The following is an 11,613-nucleotide window of genomic DNA, read 5'->3' as shown; positions in this document are numbered from 1 at the left end:
AATTATAAAGTTATCCCTCGCCCCTTTTAAAAGGAGAGCGAGAGCAAATTGGTGTTTACAGTTAGATAGATAGAAAGACCCTTTGAATACATGAAACTTTGTCATAAACAATTTTTAGATCCGACAAATATTTTCTGAGATATTGCCTTGTAACACTTTAGGAGGGTTACTCTATATATATTATTCATAAGGTAAATACAGAGAGTTCTAACTCAGGGATCTGAGGGGAGTGAGGTAAACGGGGGAACCGCTTACCTCACCCTCCGTGGGTGGAGGAGGAGGATACCAAATGTCTCCGGATTGAGGGGGAAGGGGGGTACAGATGGTTCTGCAGATGGAGGGTGGTGGAGTGTCCTTTCCGACTGATTGTGGAGGTTAGGTCTGATGGTGAGAAAGAGGAATGTCAACTGTTATAGGTAAATTATTCCCCCTCTGTTTACCCATAATGTATATTTGCAGTAAATAATTAGACTAATAATAATAAATATATATAAATTTTTTATAATATCCCCACGGTAACGACGCGATAGGCGTTCACAACGTGATATAGAGAGACGGTGCGATAGGCGTTTGCAACGCGGTAGAAAGAGACAGTGCTATAGGCGTTTGCAGTGCGGTAGAGAGAGACGGTGCGATAGGCGTTCGCAACGTGGTAGAGAGAAACGGTGCGATAGACGTTCGCAACATGATAGAGAGAGACAATGCTATAGGCGTTCTATATGGCGTAGGACAAGGAGAGTATGATGTGGTGTAAGAAGGAAGGCGCTGTATGTGTAGGACAAGGAGTGCATGATGATAGGAAAAGGAGAGCATGATGGTAGAAAAAGGAGATATGGGTGCGAGAGAAAGAATAGAGAGGAAGGAGGATAGCGGGAAGGAGAGCGCGTATGGTGAGAAAAGGACAGCATTATAGGCGTAAGACAAGGAGAGTATGAGTATGTGTAAGGAAAGGAGACAGCATGATGGTAAGGAAAGGAGAGAGCAAAGGAGAAGGCTACAGTAAAAGAAATATAAATGTAACTTATTATATAATATATGGGAAGAAGGATAGGATTTGATAAGGAAGATGCAAAGCAATATACAAGGTGTCCCTGAATTGCCAGATCAACTCTCGTGGGTAGATAGAGCGTGTTAAACTGAAAACAAAAGTCTTATATCATTTTGCTAAATTCACAATAATTAATGAGATATAAATTAATAAAGATCGGACAATCCGTGCCAGTATAAGCGCGCGGCGCGAAGAAGCCTCCTGCTTGTTACTTGATACTAAGCGCGCGACGAGACAGTAGGCGGAGCGCTCTACAAAGGACGTACAAAGAGCGTACTGAAAGACACACGTACAGTGCGCGCTGCGTTTATGTCTTGCCGCGCGCCTAGTATCAAGTAACAACTGGGAAGTTTCTTCGCGCCGCGCGCTTATACTGGCACGGATTGGCCGATCTTTATTAATTTATATCTCATTAATTATTGTGAATTTAGCAAAATGATATAAGACTTTTGTTTTCAGTTTAACGCGCTCTATCTACCCACGAGAGTTGATCTGGCAATTCGGGGACACCTGTATATGTTTAACATATATAATTTTTTATTCAAAAATGTGTTTGCATACATATAATGTGTGTGTGTTTGTATGTGTGTTAAAATTATTATAATACTAAAAATTTTAAAAATATAAAAATATAAAAAAAATTAAAATTATAATAAAAAATTAAAAAAAAATTAAAATAATGATCTAGTGTAAAGTAACAATTCTGAAACAGAAAAAACATAATTTTATTAACATCTTAAAAATGATAAAAATTATAAATACAATCTATTCGGGGTCTCTCTCATCTGACGGCCTGGAGTCTTCCTGCGGAGTTTTGGGGAGCCACGGTCCTCTGTTTGCCACACCTCATATGGAAGCTCACCAAGAAATTAATTAAAAAAGATCGGCGAATCTGCGCGAATAAAGCGCGCGCGGCGAGAAGGCCATCCCACCGCTACGCGGTTACTAGGCGCGCTACTCATACGCATTCATTTTCAGTCGTAGACCGCTCCTCCTATCATTCAATGAGCGCCTAGTAACCGCATAGCAGTAAGATGGGCCTTCTTGCCGCGCGCTTGTACTCGCCCAGATTTGTCAATCTTTGGTAATTAATTTCTCGATAATTATTTCGAAAATCGAAAAATGGTAGAGGACTTTTCTACTCAGTTTGACCTGCTCTACTTGTATATGAGCGGTGAGGCGGTTATTACCGGACACCCTGTAGACAAAGCATAGATTTACTGAAGACACGAGCACAATGTACAGACTTACTCGCGACACGAGCACGTAATAAAATTCATCTTAGAGCGTAGAGAAAAAACTATAGCGCCACGCGCATTTATCTCAAATATATAGCACAAGATCTCATATCTCATCTCTTTCTAAATAGAGTATCTCTTTCTAAATAGACTAGCGCATATGATCCCATGAGAGGTAAACAATTTCAGTAATCTGTCTTTGTTTAACTTAGACTAAGATAGTGCAAGGAGGAACAGTCGTAGAATAAAATAGTATGAGGAAAAACATTAATGTTAATAATAATTTTTTATTTTCTATTTTTTACAAGTATCATAAAGTATATCATTTATAGCACACGCCAACAATTCACAATTTACGAGTAATCCGCTATCGAACGCGTCACTCTCGCGTATCGCTTTCACAGCATAATTTACATTAGTAATGTTATTACGTTGCAAAATATTACCAAATTGTTTAAACTTTTCATTAACGAGATGTGTATTTTGACACAACCATGAATACATATGATCGATAAATTCTTCAAAATCGAATAAATGTAACAATGTTTGAGGTAGCATATACAAAGACTTATTAGATAATGTTAATTTAACAATCCTCGATCCGTTTAATGTAATCATTTGGATAGATAGATCGCAGATCCATAATGGTTGACTTTCAGCCGATTGTACACGTCGTTCAATGTCTGCACGTTTCTGCATCAATGAGTGCGAGTACGATAGGCAATACTACTCGATTGCCTCGGTTGTCACCAAGTATCAATTCCACATACGACATAGCTCCAACGCTTATTCCAATCTCCAAATATTTGTAAGATGTCGGGGTTAAGGCATACTTCCTCCCAAGTATGCAAACCACACGAAGAGATGAAACGCTATATAAAATATTAAAATATATTAAAAAATAATATTTAGAAAATAATATTTAGAACATAATATTTAGAAAATAATTGAAACTTACATTTTCTTTGATTGAATTTTTCAATCGGATGTAAAAATTCATCTTGTTGGTTTCTTTAGTGGAGTACATTTTTTGCACCACCTTATGTACAAACAACTGATGCGATACTAAACTATTCAAAGTACTGCGAGCAATTTGTAATATCACAAAACGTAATGAGGAGGGGAGTATTTCTGACGTAATTTCGCAAGCGCCAATGTAAGGCTGCTAAAAATCATTAAGAATCGTCCCCACGTGCTTTCTCGAGCGCCGTGTGTGGATGCTGTACGATGAAATCGATTCAAATATTCGGTTACAAATGTATACGACAAAGCGTGAGATATAAATTTTTGCTAAATGAAAACGTATACAGAACGCCGACAGTACGGATGTTTGCGCGAAAGAATAACGTTTCGCATAGTGGGTGGGCATTATCATATATATTTAATTTAACTATAAATATAAATAAATATAATCCTATGCATACAGGATGTCATATCATATTACATTACCACAAAATGTGTGTGAGATAAAGAGACATGATATTATAGAAATGATGGATGTTTACGCGAAAGAATAACGTTTCGCAACGCGAAAAGAATAACGTTTCGCATAGTAGGTGGGTATTATCACGTATACTTAATTTGACTATAAATATAATCAACCGTGAAAAATGCATGATAGAGAAAGAGACATGATATTATAGAACAATGAGATATAAATCAGAACAGAGAGTCACACTTTGCCATTATTGTCAAAGCTTGTGAGAGTCTACCTTATATGTAAAAATGGAGCAGGTTTTAGCACATCAGTCCACCTTGATAAATTCGGTGGAGGAGTACTTTGCGTGGGAGGTGCGATGCGATGAATATATGAAGTCGTTGGAAGAGCAGAGTCGAATTAAACGACCGCGAACATTAATCGGATATCAACAATTGTTGATCGCAAATCGCGCGACTCGAAGGACTGAAAAATGCGTTGCGCAAACGTTTCGTACACGCGTGCCGAACACAGCGCGCATCAAGCTGCGCTATTTTGGCGAGAAATTGATACAGCATTCGAGAACCGTATATCTACTGGTGCGATAATTAATATCAATTATATCGAACCTCACCAGTTTCTCGAAAACGCGAGTGATATCATGCTCGAACATGTGCGAGACGCTATCAAAACACACTGCAGTGTGAAAGTGAATACCGTGTTTAACGGTGAGTTTGTGACGGGTGAAAAGCGTGACAATAAAAGTGTAAATACAAAAAATTGTGAACTCTTTCGTGCATCCGATTTACGCGAATAGTACGAGCGACGTGTTATCGAGCTCACTTTAGCATCTCTCGAAGAATTTCAAGAACGTGATAGTGGGTGGGCATTATCGCGTATACTTAATTTGACTGTAAATATAAATAAATATAATCCTATGCGTGCGGGATGACATATTATATTACCGCGAAAGATAATGATGAAGCGAGCGGTAGTTAACGTGCAATCCAAAGACAATGCATATTATGCATGGACAGTGGTTGCTGCTATATATCCCGCTGAAAGAAGCGTTGAACGAGAATTATCGTACCCGCATTATACAGATGTGCTAAATCTTCGAGACATTGAGTTTCCAGTGACTCTTAATCAAATTAAAAAGTTTGAAATTTACAACAATATTTCAATCAATATGTATACCATCGAAAACGAAAATATTGTTCCTATTCGTCTTTGCAAAAGAGGGACAAGCACGCCAATTTGCTCTATATCCAAGATGCGCAAGATATCGGACATTTCGCGTGGATCAAGAATTTATCCCGGTTCGTGAGTTCGCAATTCAATAAACACAATGGGCAAAAATATATCTGCGATCGGTATATATATTTAATATTATTGATTTTCCTACAAAATAAATATATAATTATTATTATTTCTATTTTACAGATATTAAAATACATATAATTATTATTTCTATTTTTATAGATGTCTACATTATTTTTATTTGAATGAGAAACTACAGTCACATACTGTAAACTGCGGGAAGATGAATGACTGTGCTATTCGATTACCGAGTGATAAGGATATGTAGCTCGCTTTTAACAACTATAACAGGAAGGAGCAGGTTCCTTTCATCGTGTATGCCGACCTGAAATGTGTTTTGACAAAGACGAACAAAGAGGAAGCAGAAAAAAATGTATACCAGCATCATCAAGTATTTAGTATCGCTTATTATGTACATTGCTCGTACGACAAATCGTTATCCGCGTATCATTCATGTCAGGATAATAATTGTGTTGCATGGTTTGCTGAAGAATTAAAAATTTTAGCAACGCGCGTGAAAACAATTTTATCTACAAATCTTCCCATGGTAAATTTGACGAGAAAAGAATGGGAAAAGTTTAATAGCGCTACTCAATGTCATATATGTGAGAAACCATTCGTGGAAGATGATACGCGCGTACACGATCATTGCCACCTCACTGGGCGGTACAGAGGTCCCGCGCATTCAAATTGCAATATAAATTATAAGGAATCCTTTTATATTCCAATTATTTTCCACAATTTATCTGGCTACGATTCACATTTTATAATCGAGGAAATAGGCGCAGCGTTCGAAGGAAGAATCGATCTACTTCCGATAACTAAAGAAAAATACGTTTCATCGATTCTTTTAAATTTCTCACAATAAGTCTCAACAAATTAGCATCTTTTCTCAGTAAAGATAAATTAAAAATTTTACAATCTGAATATCAAAGTTTATGTAGAAGATTTTGATTTGTTAACGCGAAAAAGTGTCTTTCCGTACAAATATATCGATTGTGTAGATAAATTGCACGATACATGTTTACCTCCGCGCGAATCATTTTACAGTTCCTTGACCGATGACACAGTATCCGAAAGCAATTACGCGCACACCGAGACTGTTTGGAAGCGATTCTCCATTAAAACGCTAGGCGAATATAGCGATCTATTTTTAAAAATTAATGTCTTGTTATTAGCTGATATTTTTGAAAATTTTCATGATAATTGTATCAAGAGTTACGGACTCGACCCTGCGCATTACTATACTCTTCCCGAATACACGTGGGACGCCATGTTGAAGCATACGAAAATTATATTTGAATTGCTCACTGACATTGATATGGTAATGTTTATAGAACAAGGTATACGCGGTGGTTTGAGTCAATGTTCTAACAGATACGCGCATGCTAATAACAAGTACATGCAGTCATACGACTCATTGAAACCATCATTGTATCTAATGTATTTCGATGTAAATAATTTATACGGATGGGCAATGTGTCAACCTTTGTCTTACGCTAGTTTTCAATGGGTCGACAACATATCCAATTTTGATCTATCATCGATCGCGTCCGATTCACCTACAGGCTATATCCTCGAAGTCGATCTCGAGTACCCGCAACATCTTCACGACGCACATACTGGCTTACCGTTTTGTCCATATGACAAGCCACCCAGCAAGCGAGAGAACAAGTTGCTCGCAACCTTATACGATAAGAAACGATACGTAATACACTACCGCAATCTGCAGCAATGTACGCGATACGGCCTTCGCGTTACAAAAATTCATCGCATATTACAATTCACGCAATCTCTATGGTTACGTACATATATTGAACTAAACGCACAATTTAGAACAATAGCGAAAAATTATTTTGAAAAGAATTTATACAAATTAATGAATAATACAGTTTTCGGCAAAACGATGAAAAATGTGCGCAATCGCGTAGATGTTAAACTTATAACAAAATGGGACGAGAGGTACGGCGCAGAGGCAATGATCGCGAAACCAAATTTTCATAGCAGGAGCGTTTTTTTCGGAAAATTTAATCGCTGTGGAATTGCGTAAACTCGAGGTGAAGTTTTATAAACCAATCTATGTAGGTATGTGTATACTTGATGTATCCAAGATGTGTTTGTACGAATTTCATCACGATTACATGATTCCAATGTATAAAGAAAAATGTAAAGTCATGTACACCGACACGGATAGTCTCATATATCACATTGAATGTGAAGACGTGTATGAGAATATGAAGCGCGACATCAGCAAGTTCGACACGAGCGACTATGCGATAGACAATGCGTATGGCATACCGCTTATGAATAAAAAAGTTCCGGGTTTGATGAAGGATGAAAACAACGGTATAGTAATGACAGAATTTGTCGGGCTTACAACAAAAATGTATGCGTTAAAAGTAGATGGTAAAAAGAATACGAAAAAGGTAAAAGGTGTCAAGAATAGCGTTGTCGCGAAAACGATAACATTTGACGATTACATACAGTGTTTGAACGAAGGAATTGAAATGACGCGGTAGCAATCGAGTATAAGATCAAAAATGCATAAAGTATATACCATTCGGCAGAAAAAAATTGCTCTAAGTCCGTACGATGATAAACGGTATATAAAAGGTACCCAAAAGTATCGATACGCTACCATGGGGGCATTACAGAATACCGTTATAAAAAAAGAAAAAAATATATATATTTGAATATTATATGTATATTTTTGTATAATATATATATATATATATATATATATATATATATATATATATATATGTAAACTTTAAATAATATTTGTTATATTTTTACAATACATTATTTTTATGTATCCAAGAATTCCGTGAACTATCGAGTTCCAACCATTTTACAAAAACCTCATTCCACCTCTTCCTCAATATCTTTTCCACAAGATATATATCGGGATCAGCAACGCGTTGTAGTTTGTATTCGTAAAATCCACCGGCGACGAGATTTCCGCGCGAATCTTTTAATATATATGTCACGGGATTAGTTTTCTGTATCTTAACAATTTCAAACACTTCGGTGGTCCAATTTGGTGTGTAGCCTTTTTCGAATAAAGTCTTGAATTTACTCACGCGCACCGAATCGCCTATTTTAAATTTCGCCGGCGCCGCAATCTTTACGTTGTTGTACACCGTATTTAAAAGTTTATCTGTAATCGCTGGAGTAACATCGACAGGTCTCATACCGATAGTACGATGTTTTTGCGTGTTGTACTCTTCAACGAGTCTTGATAGTTCGTCGATCCACTTGTAGTTTCCATTGAGCGTAAACATTTTCCACATTTTATTCTTCAAAGTACGATTGAAGCGTTCCACAATCGAAGCTTTCATGACGGAATATGTCGAATAATGATTAATATTGTGTTTCTTCATGAGGTTTTGTACATTTGCATTGTAAAATTCTTTTCCTTGATCGGTTTGAAAATTTTTCGGACATCTCGCATCGTCTCGAATTATCTCTGCAATCGCATCAGCCGTCACGCTTCCATCTTTACTCTTAAGCGGTACGACCCACGCATACTTGCTCTACACATCGATAACAGTGAGTATGTAATTGTATCCCTTGTTGACTCGAACATCTCGACGATGTCGGCTTGCCACAGATCATCGTATCCTCGCACTATGACGTGTCTTCGGGGAAAATTTTTTCTTGCCGGCGCGTGCAGTTCGTTCACCAACTGCCGTCTCTCCAAACTATGTTGATTCTTTGCTTTGTCAGTTTTTTTCGATGGTCGTTTGTTGTTCGCTTTTTTATCACTCATTTTCGTTTATCGTCCTTTAATAACCGTTCTTTAAGTTTCTGTTTTTGACGCGGTTTCTATGTTTTGTTCGCGTTTCTGACACGTTCTTAATCCTTTCGCAGCCGTTCTTGCGTTGTTCACCGCCGTCCTTCACCCATTCGAAAATCGTTCCTGACCCGTTCGCAGCCTTTTTCGTAGTTGTTTTTTACTCGTTCGTAGCCGCTTCTGATCCGTTCGTAGCCTCGTTCACAGATGTCTTTTGACCGATCGTAGCAGGTCTTGAGTTGTTTGTAACCTTGAGTGTAGCCGTTAAGGAAGTGTTCGTAGCCTCGTTCGCAGCCCTGCTTGAGATGCTGATAGCCTCGTTCGAAGCTATAGCTGCTGCTAGGTCGTTCACTGCCACTGCCACTGCCACTCATTGTAGTTAGATAGCATTTCGGTAATCCTTCATAGCTGTTCGATAATTGTTCGCAGCCGTTTGATAGCCGCTCCTAACCCGTTCACTACTGCTCATTCAAGTTGATAACTGTTTCTGAGTTAGCGTTAGCCGCGCGTTGAAGTTTGTTTAGCACAATCTGTATTGCTCGCACGTCCTTCTCAAGCAAAGTCAGCTTCTTGTCTGATTCTTTCTGTCGATTCATTAATCTTTTAACGCAGGACTCCACGTACAATTTGTTGACGGCATCGGTGTCAGCCTCAGGTTGCGCTACACGGCGAATCTTACGCGACCTTGCATCGAAGTCTGTAACGACGCGACACAAAGCGTTTTCGTGCACATAACTTTTTACCAATCTATCCCAAGAACCGTTTGTGCCGGTTGCATCATTTCTTGAATCGAATAAGCCAAATTTGTTGATAGGCATTTTTTCCGATGTTTCGTAAAGTGTCACGCGACGCTGATTAGTTTTGTCGAGACACCATTCAATTTATAGTAATTCCTGCTTCGCGAAGTTCCTCGATGATCGACTACGTATAGCTCTTATGTATCTTATCTTGACTCATACGCGTGTTGCAGTATCGTCAACTTATTTAATATATAATAAGACCATCTTCACGAAGTTCTTCGATAATCGACATGATTTCATTGTCGTGAGCATTGTTGTCGGCTCGACGCGAAGCATCCAGTAATCGCAGACAATCTACCAACTCGTTTGGATCGTTCCAATGCACGATCTTATTGTTCTTTGGAGTCATAGTGCGCGGTAATATACCTTTTCCAGCTTTTCTGCTAAAAAATAACGGTGCAATTACAATTTTATACTTATATTTTTTAGTCCTTAATACTGGATTATGTGCTTTGTTCTCATGTTTATGCCCATTCGTCGCTAGTAATATACTTTTATATTTAAGCAAATCATTATTGGTGTATATTTCATCGTCGGGGATTTTTTTGAAAATTAATTCATAGAGACCCGGCGTTGCCGTATATTTTACTTCATTGATAATTATATTATCATTTTTGTCTACGTCAAAATGTTTATCACTGAAGATTATTCCATCGTTAGAAAACTTAATGCCATACACATAATCCATAGCTTTATTCTATCTTGATTCATAAAAGTTAGTATATATTTTTGTCCGAGTGGACCTAAATGCTCTCGAAATATGTTTACACCTTCGGACGTTTGCAATTCACGTTGAACCGTTGTAACCAACGAATCGGATGTAGTTTTAAAAATTTCTTCGGCAGGTGGTTGCTCGTATGATACTTGATGCGGTTGCACAATTTCTATCTGAGTAGATGTGTCCGGTATCGTTCGTCTTTGATTCGGTGTAGAAGTTATCGGCAAATCATTTAATAAGACATTTAATCGGTTTTGCTTTGAGCTCAAATCATTCAATGAGATTCTTGATCGTTTTTTAACTTTTATAATTTTCTTTTCCACATGGTCCTTTCCGAGTATAACAAACGGCTCGATTTTCGATACGTCGGATTCTACATCGATGGTATTTTGAACAAGCTGTTTTAGAGGCTCGTTAATCGGCTTAAACTGTTTCTCCAACGCTACAATTTTACCAGTTTTTAACGCGCGATATTTTTTGCGAATTGACTCGCTCGTTTGTACAATTTTTCGCGCAATCTTTTCACGATCACTGTTATCACTCATGTTTTTTTATGTAGACGTTGCTCTGTCAATGTTTTGATAGCAACTGACCACTTTACGGTACCACAAATTCATTAAAACCTCTTCTGTAGCATCCATTACTCATTGAACTGTCTTTGTCAATTACTAGAAATCCATACTTGTGTTGCCAACATTTTTGACATAACGCGCTAAAATCATCGTAAGACATCAGTATTTACATGATCATTGTACACATGTCGCAAATTTGTACCGTCTTGTTTAATCTTGTTTAAATAATATCAACAGATTAGTATTGTCGCGTATGCTTGGTATCTTGGCATACGTTTGACAGAGATAGAAACAATCGACTCTTGAGTGTCGACCCATTGAGAAGTACTCTCTTATCGTATCTTGCTTGTCACATGCCACGTCATCAAAGATAAAAACAGAATTCGGAAGCGCCTCTCTCGATGGAATTGCATCGATATTATTAGAAAACGTAAAGTAACCAATTTCATCTATCGATGATAGTGTTATAGCCCGAGACTATAACTAATTAACATTAAATAATATATATGAAATAATAATCAATTAATAATTAAGAAAGTATAATAAAAGTATAATTGTGGAATACTAACAAAATAAGTCTTGCGAAATGAACGATATCCGCATACCGCGATCGGAGCGTTGACCACGCATACCGCTGACATAGCGAGTCACGCGCGAAACCCGAGACGAAGCCGGAACACCGCGACGAGGATTGTGAAAGAGTG

At 37.8% G+C, this 11,613-nt stretch overlaps 1 pseudogene; it reads left to right on the top strand.

The window, feature by feature from the left end:
* The first annotated feature begins 7,060 nt into the window (after positions 1-7,060).
* On the top strand, positions 7,061-7,690 carry LOC140675576 (uncharacterized; annotated as a pseudogene).
* The last annotated feature ends 3,923 nt before the right edge of the window (positions 7,691-11,613 follow it).

This window comes from Anoplolepis gracilipes, unplaced genomic scaffold (genome assembly GCF_047496725.1).
Source record: "Anoplolepis gracilipes unplaced genomic scaffold, ASM4749672v1 Contig19, whole genome shotgun sequence".
Classification (NCBI taxonomy): Eukaryota; Metazoa; Arthropoda; class Insecta; order Hymenoptera; family Formicidae; genus Anoplolepis; species Anoplolepis gracilipes.
This window is presented reverse-complemented; position numbering and strand designations above follow the sequence as displayed.